This window comes from Dermacentor andersoni, chromosome 3 (genome assembly GCF_023375885.2).
Source record: "Dermacentor andersoni chromosome 3, qqDerAnde1_hic_scaffold, whole genome shotgun sequence".
Taxonomy (NCBI): Eukaryota; Metazoa; Arthropoda; class Arachnida; order Ixodida; family Ixodidae; genus Dermacentor; species Dermacentor andersoni.
In genome coordinates this window covers 25,565,570-25,582,590 of record NC_092816.1, presented here as the reverse complement: position 1 = coordinate 25,582,590, position 17,021 = coordinate 25,565,570, and the positions used below count along the sequence as shown (strand labels likewise).

General features: G+C 43.7%; 1 long non-coding RNA gene across 1 annotated transcript in view; it reads right to left on the bottom strand.

Annotated features, from left to right (window-relative positions):
* The window catches only part of LOC140216332 (uncharacterized), a 181,626-nt gene extending 165,053 nt beyond the window's left edge, over positions 1-16,573 (bottom strand). The window contains exon 1 of the long non-coding RNA XR_011892978.1: positions 16,069-16,573. This is a non-coding gene — a long non-coding RNA (uncharacterized lncRNA). The remainder of the gene's footprint in view (positions 1-16,068) is intronic.
* Between the last annotated feature and the right edge of the window lie 448 nt (positions 16,574-17,021).

Here is a 17,021-nt window from a genome sequence, read left to right as displayed (position 1 = left end):
CTTCACCCACGATCCGCTTTCCGAATCTGCTGTGCCGAATAGACCACGCAGTGGCCGCTCAGTCGAATGCACCGAGGAAACGACCTCGTCGAGTCAGGAAGCAGGGTCGTAGATAAGCTCGAGAAAAGTAAAAATGAGCGATCCTAAAAAAAGAAAAAAAAACATGCGAAAACAGACACGAGCGGTGCGCTATAGCGAGGACACGTTCTTTATTACGTTTTTTGTATCTTTCCACAGTTTTTTCTCGTGGAGAACTTCTGGCAGTGACCTTTTTTTGTCAGCTTCTGCGCACCCTTTCCTGGAATACTGCATTGCAGGATGCCTGTTCTGGTACTTCTGCGGTTGTGACAGAGGCATGCCTTGCAACAACAACGATGCCAATTTGGAGACTCAGAATTTGTTTAGACGAGATGCCCTCGGATGTGATGCCGTCGGCGTGGTAGGTAAAGAAGTCCAGCACTTACAATTCTTATAGTTGGCAGAGGTCGGTACGAGCGTGTGAGGATGCTGTTTTAGATGCGGTTGCGAGTAACGTAAATGTTTAGGTGATCGGCCTGCGTTGTGGCTTTGTCCGTCAGTGTATGTGCCATTTACGTGTTTCTGTGATCACTTGCATATTATATTTCTCATCGAACACCTTGAAAAGACTGTCAACCCCTTAGCAAGGCTAACACATTCAGCTTCATTAAAGACAGCTTCTCACTTTCCCTTTATTATCGTGATATTGCTCAAGAAGTTAAACTAAATATGTGAAAAGGCAGACACAATGACAAGCACTTTATCAAAAGGCAGACAATCTGTCTTTCTGCGTCATTTATGCAGCTCTGTGCGCGATATCACGATGGATAACAATGCTTGCGACTTTATGAACAATTATTTTTTTAGTCTCACTGAGGAAAGTCCTTCCGCGCCGAGTAGTTTTGCAAGCGTTAGGCGACGGCTGCCTCTTCATTCACAATCATTTCTGTAGCTGCTAAGCAATCCAACAAACCTGCAGCTTGCGTAGTAAAATCAGGTTTCCTAATACCTTGTGAAATATACACATGTGCGTTGTAACCAGGTAATATTTATCTTTGCCATTTTTATAACAGCTCTTGTTTATAACAGCTCGTGTTGATTTAGAGTTTCTCTATTAATTCGTTGAATGAATTTTTCCTTCTTCTGTCTCGGTTCCTACTATACGCAACCTATCTTGCACCCCATTTCTATTGGCCCCAGTAGCCTTTAACTATATTTCTGGAAACACTTATTGCGCTTTCTTTCTTAATACTGACTGCATGAGATATTCGTGATATGCGAAAATATAAACACCACGTAAGTGAAACCGATTCGAGTGTCACACTCACTTAACAAATGTTGTAGTATTTGTTGACTCTTTAAATCTGTCAGTGGCCTATGAAACCAGCTAAGACCGCGGAAGTTATCAGCTCATCGTTGACTTCATCGTTAACTACATCGGCTACGGAACCGAAGCAGTGACTTCAAAAACACTCATTTTCTTGGTTCAGTCAGCGCGTAGCCAAGAAGCAGCCGTGAAAAACGTACGATCGCGCTAGAAAAGCCCTAAACTACCGAATAACCAATGCACAAATGTTCAAGAACAAAAAAAAGCGTACAGTTTCAGCTTCATGCCTGCTCCTCACGTTCGTTTTTCCACATACTTTTAGGAAAATTTTATTTTTAGACACGTTTGAACCTGTCGGTCTTTTTTTTCACTGGGGTTGGGGCAGTTCTCGGGAGAGTAATGGCTGCGTCCATGCAATCTGGTGCATTGGTTGTAGTTCACGACTCGTTCGAAAAAAATCGGTAGAACTGGTAGGTATGAATAATCCAGTTTCAATAAAGCGAAAAAGTTCAGCGCAGAACCGTCAAAGCAAAGTCGCACAAAACACGGTTGCGGAACAGCAAACAGGTGGCGTCTTCATTTAGTTTCTTCTTTGTTTGCTAGCGTTCTATAATTTACTTCAAAAGTCACACTTTCGTTAAGACCGGTCTCTAATCATGAAACCGAGCTTTGTGGAGCACAGGAAAAACTGTTTAACTTACAATGAGTTCACCAACCTTCATCTATGAGATATGCAGAAATACCACCAAATATCTTTCTAAACAATAGTGATGTATGCGCTTTAGCCCACGTGAAAAATGAACCTGGCTGAAGGGGAACGTTGCCTGTCAAATTATTTTAATGCATTTATGCGCTCCAAAGATGCCAATTTAATGATTGTGGGAGTTCAGCACATTTACTAGTCGGCACTGAGAGCTGAAAGAGGAAATATTACGGCGGAGCACAACTCTTAGACCAAGTGGTAGCGTTCTCTGTCAGAGAGAGAAAGAGAGAGAAATAGAAGAGAGCAGAAGCACGGAGGTTAACTAGACGCACATCCGGTTTGCTACCCTGCACTGGGGGAAGGGGTATGGGGACGGAAACAGAGAGAGAGAGAGGAGAGAGAGAGCACAGTTTCATGCACATTCGAAGGTTCGCACCGAGTCTACACGCGGTTGCCACGACATGTCGACTTGAGGTATTTCAACAACGCTTTCACGGCTTCCTGTGTCATCGACGCGTACAGCCATGGTCCAAGGATCTTCATTTCCGAAAATGGTGTTGAGTCCAGCTGGTTCTATGCTGTTCGGAGAGCTTCATAGGCACCCTTGACGTTGTACTGGGGCAGAGGCATAGCACGTGCTCAATAGTTTCTATAGTTTCACATGAGTAGCACATGGGCGTATCCCCCATTCCAATGCGGAACGAGTGGGCCTTTGTAAATGCAACCCCTTGACAAAGGTGGCACAATACCCTCGCCTAAGAACGGGAAACTTTTGTAGCTTTAAGGATGGATCAAGCCTACGAAGATGACACTCCGGGAGGTTGGGAGAAGACCGGTATTTGTGTGCCATAGCTTTAGCCACGATATGAAGCTTTCTTGCAGCGTCGCGGTTCTAGATAAGGAGCTGGAACTGCTCGGGCTCCCAGATGGGCAGACCGGGCGGCTTCGTCGGCGAAGTCATCACCAGCAATGGTGGTTTGTTCAGGTAGCTACTGGAATATAATTTCAAGCCCTTTAGCGATAGCTTGATGACGATCTTCTTTTATTTCATATGTCAGCTGCTCATGAGTCCTATGATTTAGGACAAAATGCAGACTCTGAAGTGATGCCTTAGAGTCGCAAAATATGACTCATTTCTGAGGTGTCTCTTGCAGGAGGTATTTGACAGCAGCACGCAAGGCAGCAAGCTCTGCCGCCGTTAATGTTGTCATGTGTAACAGTTTGAATTTCACTGTGGTTATCGCAGTCATAATGACAACAGAACCTGACGAGCTTGTTGATGAGACCGAACCACAGGTATAGATGGGTATTCGGTCCCCTTATGTCTCATTGATTAACAGCAGCGTTATCTGTCTCAGAGCTATTTTGGGTGACTGGCCTTCTTCTTTACACCCGGAGTATTTACGCACACCCGAGGCTGTTGGAAACACCACAAGGGCAATGAAGGCCTTGCTGCTGGTATGTATTCTAATGGAAGACAATCTGTATGAGTGATGATAACTTCAGAAAACGTTGCACGAGGTATCTGCAATCACAAGAGATTCTAGGGAACCATCTACGCTCAAAGAGGCTCATTAAAAGAGACGTCATGCTAAATGTACGTGGCCCAACGAGTAGGCATGCTTGAAGTTATCGAAAAATATTTCAGCCCTTCAGGCGGCCGCGCTCAAGAACATCACATAGCGTTATATTTCAAGGAAACTAACGTATTTTGCTTAGTAAGAATAGTACGTACGATGCAGGCTTTTCCTAGATATTTTTTTATATTGTTGTTTCCGCTACGAGAAAAGCAGTAGTCGTCACCATTATAAGGTGACTACGTCTTTTTCTTTTATTTTCATTTCAATAAAAAGAACATATTTTTCTATATGTTCTTGGCCTGGATTCATGTTGTTTTTATTTTTGTGACCTGGTTTTACGAGGTTTAATTATCGGTGGCACGACGACTCACCGCTGTCACATGAGAATGCCTAATTGTTCGCCCATTGAATTTTGACTGGAGGTATATTATGAGTCACGCTTCATGTGGTGCATAGTGTTACGATGCACTCAATCACATGATATTTAGAAATACATCAGTACTGGTTAAACATGCATTAGACGTGCCAGAACTATCGCCATGTGCTGGACAGTACTGGCGACCCCAGCGCCTCGCTCTTGCTGAAACCAGAGTATTGTAATTGTTTACCTAAAACGGAATGATGTAATGTAATGTTGTAAGAAACATGTAATGTAATTTTGACTTGAAGTAGTTCATAAATCCGGCTTCCAACAAATTCTTAAAGGTTATTCAATCAAGTGATTTTTGTTATGATTCTGCACCGCGTGAATACGATTTCATATCTCTAACCACAACTTTGCTCGCATGAGACGCTTTGCATTAACCACTTTTTCCTATTATCAGATGCGCGCGCTGAATTTCAACACAAGAGTGGTCGCACAAACATAGCTGTTGTAAATACAGTAGTCTCGTGAAAAAAACAGTGACTTAACAGCAACAGCTGCTCTTGCATGATGCAAGCCAGAAGTCTGCTCTCACTGTCACGAAGCGGTCATATAGGCATCAATGTTGGCGGCGGCAAAAGTAATCTCGCTTCGACCGGCCAGACAGAACGATTAATCGACGAACAGAGTAGGTCCAGACATGTCCGACAGCTCCTGGTGGATATGCAATAGCAAACGCTGCAGATCAACGAGACGCTCTAATGCATCGTGTTTGAGCGCTTTCTCTGACGTTCTCGTTGCATAACACGAGAAGACACTGCTCTATGGCATTACTTTTGGAATGTCTAGCAACGGGAGTGAAACTTGTAGTTGGTGCATAGTTTATTAATGTGTAGTGTAGGTTTTCACTAGGATGTGGAAGGGTGATGATTTCCAGCTTTGCTCACATTCTTCTTTATTGTAATCACAAAGCAATGTAAGACTAAATTGAACACGTATAGTTAGTCAATCTTTCGGTTTACTCGCTGCTATCATGCAATGGGTAAGTGGTTGTTGCTGCGCCGTTAAATGAATATTCACGCGGCGCATGAGATGAGTTTCCCAAGCATTTACTCCTGCCTCTTTCTTTCTTTCTCTCTGTCTTTCTCTTTTACAGCGAAGCTGTATATGGCTAAGGTTCCATGCATTTTTGTTCTCCGTGAACAAAAACTATCATCATCAATGACTCGTACCCCAATAAGCATTCATACTCCCGTAAGCAAGCAAAAAATCTAATCGCTCATAGTCCCGTAAGGCAAAGGCTATAAGTACTCAGCAAAGTCTAGCGAGCCGTGCTTAAATTTTTTCTAATTAAGCATACAACATACAGAACAGCATGTCGTAAACTATCATCATCAATGACTTATACCCCCGTAAGCAAGCAAAAAAATGCAATGACTTAGTCCCGTAAGGTTCATGGCTACTCACTTTGCGTGAATTAGCTGCGATGACACTACCCCTGTTCTCGTTGTCGGTGATTTCAATGCGGATGTATCGGTACTGAAAAGGGAGCAGTTTACGAGTTCCGTGTTGCAGACATATCCCTTGCGATGCCACACCGATCCGGCCCAACCAACCACCCGGTGGCATACGTGCATCGATTCGACATTATCACAGAATGTGATTGCAGTTGCGAATGAAATAATGACCACAGATCAAGACAATAAATGAGTGTGCGTACCTTTCGTCACGATGACCACCCATCAAGAAAATAAATGAGTTCGTACTTTTGTTCAAAATTATGTGTCACCTCCGTGTCGTGTGCTAATTCGTTAGTCAACGACCTTCACAGAGTGGAATAGCTCACGATTTTTACTTCCTTATCTCTTTGCTCCTCCGTTTTGTAGACCGAAATCTCCGAAATGTGAACAAATTGTTTACTTCATCGGTGATGATAATCTTCCGCACTACAGTTGCTTTATAAAATACAGGCTTCCTCGCAAGCGCAGACGTAAGATTAAAAACGATAATCGGAATGTATCGGAATACGCATACATAGCTGGGCGCATAATTCTCTCACAGACAAAAGAAAATCATATTGTTATTAGCAATTATAATCCCAGAAACTATTACAGACGAAAACATACATCCCTTAACGTTTCATTCTTTGGCCCTCCATGTGTATGAAAAGCAATCAGATCGAGAAATCAAACTCCAGGATGTTGCTCTCCTCTGTCTCTCTCTCTCTCCCAGGATTTCCATTAGAGGGGGCCCTGAACCACTTTTTATAGAATTCGAGGAATGCATTTGAAGTTAAATTAGACTATTTCAGAAATACTTTGTCGCAAAAAGTTCTTCAATGAGTTCAGAAGAAGGAGAGGTATTGGCAATCAAACATACTGTTCACGGTGCTTCTGCTCCTTCTTCAGTGATTTGCACTGTGAAGGCTACGGCGGAGCGGCGTGTTGCCATGAGGCACAGTTAAAATTTCATTTTGGATGTTCACGTAGACGCCACTATTGCCGAATTCGGCGCTTACACTCTTAAACAAAATTACATTCTTTGGGTCTTATCTTGCCATACAGCGATAATCGTCATCTTTCTTGTCTGCATTTCCTTTCCTTAACGCGTCGAGCTCGGTACTTACTAGTCACAAACGACATACGCGTTATCAGCATGACAAAGGATTCTCGACAAGAAAATAGTGAGCGCAGCGTTTTCAAGATGTGAAAGGCAAGCGAAGCATATGACGGTTATTGTCGTGTGGCAAATATACACCCCAAGGGTGTACATTTTTCTAAGAATGTAAGATGCGCCAACCGCGGTTGTCTTCAGTGAGCCGTAGTGCGCTCAGCCAGTGGACTCGCTGCGACACCCCGCGGCGGCCGCGGTGTTGTCACGTAGCTGCAGCTGAATGCAACGGCAGCGTTTGCTTCGTGCACGACAGGGCTACAGTGCGCGCTCGAGCTGTATATGCTCCCGTCTGGCTGTGCTACGTGGTGCGGACCGGCTTGGTCTTGCCCCGGCTTGACCGATGGATAGTAGCCACAACCAATTCGCGAATTTTGAACCGCTACCAATGGCTCATTACGAAGACAAGTCTGCCAAGACAGCTAACCAGGAACGGCCAGAAGCGAGCGCTCGCTCGCAAGCGTGCATGTCCTCGACCTTAAGTTGCACTAAGCGGAGTTGTCAAAGTTCATCGCTGAACTGCGTCTTTACTTCAAAACATCAAGAGCATACAGGAAAAAGAGAAGCGACTGTAAAGTATTTCAGAACGTTGGCCCGCTTAGCGGAAAGCAAAACAAAGGAGAGAGAAGCATTTCGAAGTCTAAAGAAATGTCCTATAGCGTCCGGATGATGACATCACAATAGACAATGCCCCACGGCTATGGCAAATAGATGTTCAGTGAATTGCCGACGCGACCGGCAGGAAAAGTTTAAACAGAAACACTCGATGACAAACTACCTCCGCTCAGAACGGCGTACCACTAATATCACCTGCACTCGCAAAAAAAAAAAAAAAGAAGGAAATGAAACACCGAGAAGGCACAAACTCAACACGAGCAAAGTTTTAAATAAATATAAACGGATAAATAAAACAAGATAGAAAACAAGTTGTGACACTTCGATATAGTGTGCCCTCGCTGTCTTGCGAGCAACTAGGTGATCCTAAAGTTACTCGCCTGTCATCTTTGTGCAACTATTATCATCAATTATGTCACATAGAACGGGTGGCGAGTCTATTTTTCTTGCACACTCCTTATCGTGTCGCAGCAACTGCAGGCTGTACTTCTCGCTTTTGAGACAGTAAACAACGTAATTTTTTGTACCTTTCTCATGTCTTTTGGTATTGGGGAGGTAGAGCTTACTTGTACGCAAGTAAACATACACGTAAGAGATCATGCACACAAAAAAGAAGAAGAACAAGGAAAGGGTCACAATGCCTTGAAGAAACGGGCGAAAGCTTTATCCGAACAAGGCTACCGAAACAGTTTGCAGCACTTGGATGTCCTACGACTGCACGTGAAAGGTTTTTTTTGTTTGTTATCTTTGTAGGGTAAGATCACAGTTGCTTATTGCATTTCTTTTGCAGAAAAGGACTTTGTTATGACTCAGACTCAATATGGGGGACTAAACAAAGTGATTATAGAAATGAATTTCCATAACAAACCTAGGATTGATGATAATATGGGTAATATGAATCACATGGTAACAGTTAGAGAACTACGACAAAAGAATACAATTTGGCAGCTTGAATTGAAGTGTAAGAAACTCGGTAGTTGGCGCACTATGTGGACGTGTGTGTTAATTTTCATTTATTTATTCCGTTATTCTGAGCGTGCATTAAATAGGTAGTGCTACTCACATTTTCGAGGTAAACCATCTGCTTTCTGCTAAAGAAAAAGTGCCATCCCTGGCACCAAACTACCTCCTTTCGGTATCCATTAGCAGCAAACATTTCTACATCCCAAGATTAAGCATATTCTCTTTATGTTACTTTAAAGGGCCTGAGGGAAGCTTAAAGTTATTTCTCAGTTGATGTTTATAATATCATTACTCGTATTTGCTAACAAAATATGCGGACAAAACTTGCATACTAACTAGAGCAAGCATGCAGGCTTTTCAATGTGGCGTATGTTAACAGCTCCTGTATCCAAGCGGCTCTATGAATATGACAATGAATGATGACCACAGAGTATCAGTTGGTGACAGCATGATAATAGAGTAAAGAAAAAATGCTGGTTCTCCCGTAATCGAGAGTAGAAGTAAGCATGAAATGGCTGCCGGCAAACTATATTGGTTGGAGTAATTACGATGATTACTCACAACCATCCGCGGTTCGCCAAACGCTGCCAGCCTGGTCACGCAGCGTGGCGCCATCTCTCGAAGGAGAGGGTACGAAACCCGCGCCGTGGAATTCGCGGACCGTTGGCGTTGCAAAGAGCACAACCAACCCTGTCTCAGCGCCAAAAGATGACAATCAAGAGTATTACTTCATCTGCCGTTTGAGCGTTGCCCCCCCCCCCCCCCCCCCCCCCTCCTATAGGAATGACAAATAAAAATTCAACGTACTACAAGTTACACTTTGAGTGATACTGTGAACAAACATTAGGAAGAACTCGGAAGCAATATTTTGTAACTTGTTTTGGCAGTGACTAGCGTATGTATTGCGGTCCTGTACGAAGGGTCGGATGCCAAACACCGCCTTTTCTTAAGGTTTCACTGGTTGCCCGGTTGATCTCGTTTTGTTGTGGCAAAGGTGTGCGGATGTTCTCGTCTGAGTGCCCGTATAACGACTCCGGCTTTTGGCTCAAGGTCATTGGCTCAAGGTCATTTTAAGGTCACCGACAACATGAGCTGAGATCATTTCGTGCTTAATACTGTCTTTGTGGATACACACACTGCTTTGAAGTATTAAGAACCGGGACTTCAGCAGGCGCCCGAATCTGCATTACGGAATTTAGTAAGCGAAGAAAGTGGCGAACGCTGCGAGCTATAAAAAAAAAGAAGAAAGCCATTTTTTTAGGCCTGACATAGCCTTCAACACTCCCTCGCGTGGTCACCCGCCCTACCTTGGCATCCGTCCTCGGACAGCGTTTCCTTGCAGGTTTCTCCTTTAAGTTGGCCGATGCTCTTATCGTCGCCGGCGCCCCATATTGAGGAGAGACCGGCGAGGATACGCTGTCTCACGATGACGCGGGTACGAAGACACCGGACGGCGCGTTTGACGGCTGTGCTCAAGTATGTTCCTCACGCTCCACACAGGACCGCTCTACTTATCATCCGCCACTTCTATATAACGTTTCCCTACTTTTGATTCTGCAGTGAATGTACTTCCTTAGGAAAATACCTTTGAACATAGCTTCGTCCATTTTCGTGGTTAGTGGTTGGGAATTATACTGCTGATACAAAGCCGCCGACGTAAAAGGTCCACTCGCTCTCGCCAAACTCCTCTGTAGGCGGCATTGCTCTCGCCTTCCCGAGTGGAGGTGGATTTCGTGGAGCTGTTCAGGGAGGTATGTGTAGCGACAACCAAGCTAGACACCTTTTTCTTCCGGTTGGATTTATTCGTGTGTACGTGCATTTATTTGTTTGTATTAGTTTGATTCTATTACTTAGGAATCGCACAACTGTTATTGTACGTGCTGCATTTCATCCAACCTGTAACGGCTTAAAGGACAATAGCATATGTAAACAAATAAATACATAAATAAATAAATAAGTAAATAAATAAATTGCATGGTAAGACCGCAAATACAATTTAGTTGTCGAAATTCACCGAGAACTGAAACAGGAGTGTCCTTTGCTTCCATTGTCGTTCACGTTTTATGCTAAAGGCATAGAAAGACAACCAGAAACCAGTAAATTTGGTTTAGATATATTTTACACCCGTCATGGGCAAAAGGTGCTTCAGAAGGTACCTGCATGCGGACGATATAATGCTTCTAGCGGACAATGCAAGAGATTTTTCAGACACTTGCGAATGTAAGTGGTAGTGCAGCGACTAGTCGAGGCCCTAAGTTTAGCGTAGAGGAATTTGAAATTATGGTCTTTAATGAGGAGACAAGAATGACGTGGTATCTATTCAACAGGAAGCCATGCCCATTGTCAAGCAATATAAATACCTGGGTGTATACTTAAACAAACGAAAGACTTACTCAAGCGCTCACGAAAGTAATCTGAAAATAAAGAGGAAGCGGAATGCATCAATAATGAAACATAGAACAATTCGGGGCCACAATAATTATGAGGTGGTGCGTGGAATCTGGAAAAGAGTAATTGTGCCAGTGCTAAAATTCGCAAATGCCATTCTGTGCTTGAAATCGAATTTCATGCCGGGGTTGCAAGTTAATCAAAGGTGGGTAGGTCGGTTGGTTTGGAAGCACACTGTAAAACTACAAATGAGGCAGTGCAGAGTAACATGAGTTAATGGGCCTCTTTCGAAGTCAAACAAGCACAGAGCAAAATTATTTTTGAAGAAACACTCAGGAACGCAGATGAAAATAAATAGGTGGCTAAAGTGCGCAAGTATCTCTATACCTGAAAAGTCTGGACACAGAATAGAGGAAGAGGTCTAGAAAGATGGCAACCAAGTACAGGGTAACTGAAAGTATAAGTAAACAGCCAGGAGTCATCAGAAAGAAATTCAGAGAAACAGAGACAGTGAATTGTATGGGATGAATGGAAACACAAAAGACAATGGGGATCTACAAGAATGAGAGGAAAGAAATTAGAAGGGAAAGTCTGTATGATAACACGAATGGAAGTGCCTTGCTCTTTGAGGCTCGCGCTGGTTGCCTAAGGACGAGAACATACTGGGTAAGGAGGATGGCGACGAGGCGGAAATAAAGAGAGAAGGCAGGGATGATAACAAGAAATGCGCCTGGTTGGCATGTGTATGCTGCAGCGAAAATCCCGAGACGGCTCAGCGCATCCTAATGTAATGCGAATGGATTCACCCAGTCAGACCCGCAGGTAATGTACACCTTCCAGAAACGCTTCGATATTAAGTGGACTGAATCGTGAACAGCTTAGTAGTCGAGATAAGCAAGACGCGTTTAGAGTATTGGTGCAAGAAATGCAAATACTTCACATAGTGAAAACTTATGTTCCATGTAGGTACCTGCAGCAAAAAAAGAAAAAAAAACACACGGAAACCTTGATACGCAACCTTCTAAGGAAAGTGAGACGAGCGTATAAATATTTTTCTGCCAACACCAGTCTGGCAAATCAGGAAAGTTTACAAGGGATAAATAATCCATTGGAAGCAACAATTAAATCTGCAAAAGATGCATTCTTTGTCAAATTAGACAAAGACAAGAGAAAACTCAAAATGATTTTGGAAATATGCGAACCAGAATGGAAAAGAAGACATCTATACCTTCCTTAACTATTGAGAGCAAGCCCATCACGTCAGACTAGCTCAAGGCGAAATGCCTTAACCAGTGTTTCCAATCGCTGTTTTCGCAAGGATATGCTGAGGAGACTTCGCTTTCGAATAACACCAATCAGATAATGCCAATCAGGGATTCTTTATTACGCCATTTAGATGCAAAAAAAAAGAGAGCAATTGGACCTGATGGAATATCTGCAGTGATCCTTAAAGGGTGTCCTAGCATCATTCCTCCGTACTTAACGATAATCTATAAGCTCTCCCGTGAAACAGGCTTCATCCCCCAAGATTGGAAAACGGCAAGAGTGACACCGTTTTAAATTCGGGCGATAGAAAACTCAGAGAAAGCTATAGACCGATTTCACTAAAATCGAAATGTTCCAAAATATTCTAACACATTTTATATAGTAACATATTTGCATTCCCTTATTCAAACGCTTTCCTTACGCCTTCGCAAAACGGATACCGAAAATGTTATTCCTGCAACACAACTAACAGTATAGTCAGGTAGACGCGGTTTTTTATTGATTGTCAACGAGCTTTCGACTCTGTGTCCCATAAGCTATTAGATATAAATCTTGTTGCGTTAACGTAAACCCAAACGTTGAAAATTGGATACGAAACTACCTAAATAGAAGAACCCACTCTGTTGTCCTAAACAACGCCAAATCTCCAGCAATAACTTTGTCTTCGGGCGTTCCTCAGGGAAGCGTACTGGGTCCCTTGTTATTTTTAATCTACATAAATGACCTTGTCAAAATATCACATCAAACATAAAACCATTTGCCGACGACTGTGTGATATACAGAGAAATTACTACTGAAAATGAAATGGATACTTTGCAAATGCATTTAGATGTGTTAACGAGCTGGTGTAAACAATGGAACATGAAGTTAAATATTAAAAGTACACTAGCATACGTTTATCCACAATATTATCCAAATTACAGCACCGATATAACATCAATGGCAAGCTTATCGACATAAAGTTGGAATACAAGTACCTAGGAGTCTATTTCACTGAATTATTCGCTTGGCATAAGCAGATTGACACTCTCATAGCTATAGCTAGTAGGATGCCACATTTTATTCGCAGAAATTTCTAACAGGCAGCGCGCGAAGTAAAGGAAGCTGTTTACTTCTCACATGTCAGGACAATAATTGCCTGTATAATATGGGATGCCTATCAATATTACCTCACTAATAGACTGAAAAAACTACACAACCTGGCATTAAGGTTTGTTACCGTTAATTATAGTCCGTGCTCTAGCGTTTCAGACATGAAGGCCACTTTTTGATGAGATCTGCTACATGTGCGTAGGCAGATGCTAAGACTCAAACAATTGCACCGAATATACACCAGGCAGGTATCAATTGCTACAACTATATTCTGGAACCAGATTACATATCCAGTCGCTGTGATAACAAAAAGAAAAAAATGTCAGCCTATAACTACAGAACAAATACTTTTTACTACTGTTCTTTCCCCAAACCAATATGCCAATGGAACAGCTTATCAAACGATATCGTGAATGTGCGAGATAACGAACTCTTTTATTCTCTGCTGTGGCATCACTCCTGTAAAACAATTGTAGGTGCTCTATTTCCAGAAAAACTGTTTGCTTTCACCTTACTTGTATGTCTTTCTCTAAATGCCATTGTAATGATTTGTTTTTAAGTATATTTGTGCAAGAAGCTCTTTTTTGTTTTTAGAGGTTGTGTTCTGTTCCCCCGTCGTAATGCGTTTATGACAATGTGTGAACTTCGTAAATAAATAAATGAAAACAGACTAACAGAATCGAGACAGAGCAAGTGTAGGAATCGGCATATTGTGGCGATAGAGGTTTCAAAAGCGAAAGATCGAGATCAGATAGTCAAAGGGCTAGAAAGCGACAGATGAACGAAAACCCAGTTAACACAAGCAGGCTGCGTGACTATTTGTCCACACCCTGTTTTAAAGTGGATGACAATAAATATCGCCATCATCATAATCACTCAGTTGTGGTGTGCGCGTGCTATCACATGAGAGCTTTATGGCGTCTGAATATTTACATTCTGCAGCGTGGATGGTAGGGAAGGATAGCCCTCTTCTGGAGCCTCCATAGGGGAATATGGGGACGGGAGAAAAGGACGGCAGTCGCCCTCCACTCCAGGCGCTCGCGCCACTGGAGACAGCGCACGAATTACGAATAGGCTTACATGCAGAGACAGCTATAGCGCTGCTGCAAATGGGCTGATTGACGGCTCTGTTCACTGCGGAATTACGCAGTGAAACAAAAAAACGCAGCCTGAATATCCTCAGTGCGAGAACTACACACCTTCAAGGGCACCATTTCTATAATGAGGAGAATAACTTTCTAGAGGCGTTCGGCTATTCGCTTTCACTGACAATCATCGTCGATTGCTTTCCCACATTTTTCTATAGCGTATTACTATATCCATTATATCCATCCAGCGTATTAAATGTCCAGAGGAAGCAAAATCAAGAATGCTCCCACCGCGGCTCGCGGCAGCCGCGAAGAGCTACGACCGAGACGATCAGCTCTGGGCCGTCCAGCAGGTCCTCGAGGCGCTCGAAAGGCACGGACCCAGCGAGCCGGCAACGGCGAGCGGAGACCCGCGCCGAGTAACGGCGACTTCGAGGATGACGTAGGCCCTCGTCGGGGCGCGCGAGCGCCCAACTGCAGGCATAAATAAAGTTGCCTCCAATCCAATCCAATCCAATATAGCGTATTACTGCTACTTTTGTGCATACTGGGCAGCATAGCTCTCCATTATGCATATCTGTGCATAGTACAGCATATCTCGCGGAAATGGACTCTGCAGTGCCGTGCACTGTTATACGTAAAGCAAAATAAGTACTTCGGGACTGGAGTATACACCATATAGGCCTTAGGGTTTTCTCAGGAGAGCGTCAGCATTAATATTTAATATTAGTGGTCTGCATGAGCACCGCATCAAGCCTCTTTTTTATTCGGATAGAAATGATACGGACTACTATCATGGTGAAACAGCGCGGACTACCGTTTACGGTTGAAACCGAGAAGGTAATGAGCTGTTTTTGTTTAGAGCGGAGAGACGAAAGGTGAAAAATGACTCGGTGTAGAATAAATGCGCAAGTACTCTGAGCTGGGCCAGACGGTTTAAGTTGCTTTAAGTTTAAGCGAAAGATAGCAAACGACAGGACGAGCGAAACAGAAGCGCATTGTCCTGTCAGGGCATTGCCTTCTGCTTTGTGCTAGGCGCATTGTCTTGTTTGCATCGCTCGTACCACCGTCTGCACTATTTGGCCACGTGGAACGCAAACCAACTACACCAGCTTAGTACCATTACACGAAACCACCTTCGAGACGAAATTGCGCCGTCGCAATCCCATAGGGATTATCGTGTTGTCCTACCATCGACAGCGCATGCGCGGCCCGCGCGTGGGGTACTCGAAGGCCTCTAAGACGCGCACTGCGATTCGCTCCAAAATGACGAAGCCAAATTGATGTATCGTCACGCTCGTCTCAATCTGCACAGCAGGAGCCAGGGCAGCGTTCTGGCTTCCGCTGATATATGACATGAGCGTTGCGCGCACATACATTAGTGTTTTCTATTTCAATTTTTTTTTTTGCGCCACAGCTGCGTGTATACCACGCCATTGGTGCGTACGATTGTCTGAGTGAAACAAACAGCAAACACGAAGAACTGAGAGTCGAGCTAATTAGCCGGGATTCTTCTTCAAATAATTTATCAGCGCAAGGAAAGACACAGACGACAGAGAGAAGCACTGCGCTGTCAGTGCTGGCTTCTCTGTCATCTGTAGTTGCCTGTACATGAATGTGACAGTATAGCGTATCTTCATTTATTAGCCCACCGTGGTGATACCATGCGACAGCGTTCACGTGTGGCGCATCCCCCTCCATCCGAAACAAACCGGGGCCTGGTTCCGGTGAGGGCGTCCGGCCGGCGAGTGAAACACGGGACACGGAAGCAGCCATGCCACTTTTCTTCTCTCCCTCGATGCGACGCGATAGACTTTACATGCCCCGCGTGAGTCGACTTACCCGTCTCGGCCTACCTTCCCCTGGTCCACTAACGCGATTCAGCTTACTAGCGCATTACCGCCGTATAATGAATGCGATGCTCTAGAAACGCTGGGCGGTGCGCCGCTCTCAGATTCATGTACACAATTAACAAGGAAAGACGCAGCGCTTACCTTCAACAGAAGCACTTTCAAAGCAAGCCGGGTTTATAGATTGTCCAACGTTGTGTCCTTGCACTTGCGTGTTGGGGCACAGTTTACCCCATTTCAGAAAAAGAAAGATACGGTGCACAGAAAGGCCGGCAGGTTAACGAGAGGTACAGTTCCTGTTGGCTATTCTGCATGGTGCAAAGGATCAGGGGGATAATATTCATCGCTAAAGGCGACACAAATCTACGCATGTTTTTTTTTACACTGGACTAGCTTCTACAACGGGTAAAAGATTTCTGAGAACTAAAAATTAATTTCTGCACCACATAGTTCCCACTTACACATAGCGCCGAAACTTTACTGCGCAAAAGCGGAAAGCATGCAACTTTGGACATCTATTTTTGATTAAGGAGTATACTATAGAATGAGCTAGAACAAGTGAAATTGTGGGAAATAGTTATTATTCTCCTTAGAGTATTGTTCGACTGCAGAGCGTTGCAGAGACACTAAAAACACATTTCCAGCAAGACACTCACCCTCCGGATAAGTATAATAATGACCGACCAGTTGGTCGACACGAAAAGTATGAGCCTCCTCGTCCTTTTTCTAAAGTGCAAATCCATCTCTAGAAGCCAGCACGCTAAAGTGCAGTGCCAAGGGTGGGTATTAGCATCACCTCGCGAAGTCCTCTGCTGCGCCTAGGTAATTTTGATCCTAAGAAATTACACAAGAGCCCGTTCGTTAAAGCAAGCGCTGCTTACTGTCATAAAACCTGCCGACATCCGGAAAAAAAAATTCTAGTACAGCTGGACGTGTTTGCTCCACGAAATGATTTATGCGGAGATGAAATAACTTTACTTTGTTAGAAACTTGTTTATGGTCACTAACTCCCTTGAGACGTTAGAAAAAATGAAATTGCCTAATGTTAAAATTCTTGTTTTCTGTCATGAACTACTTCTCCAGCATATGGGAAAGTA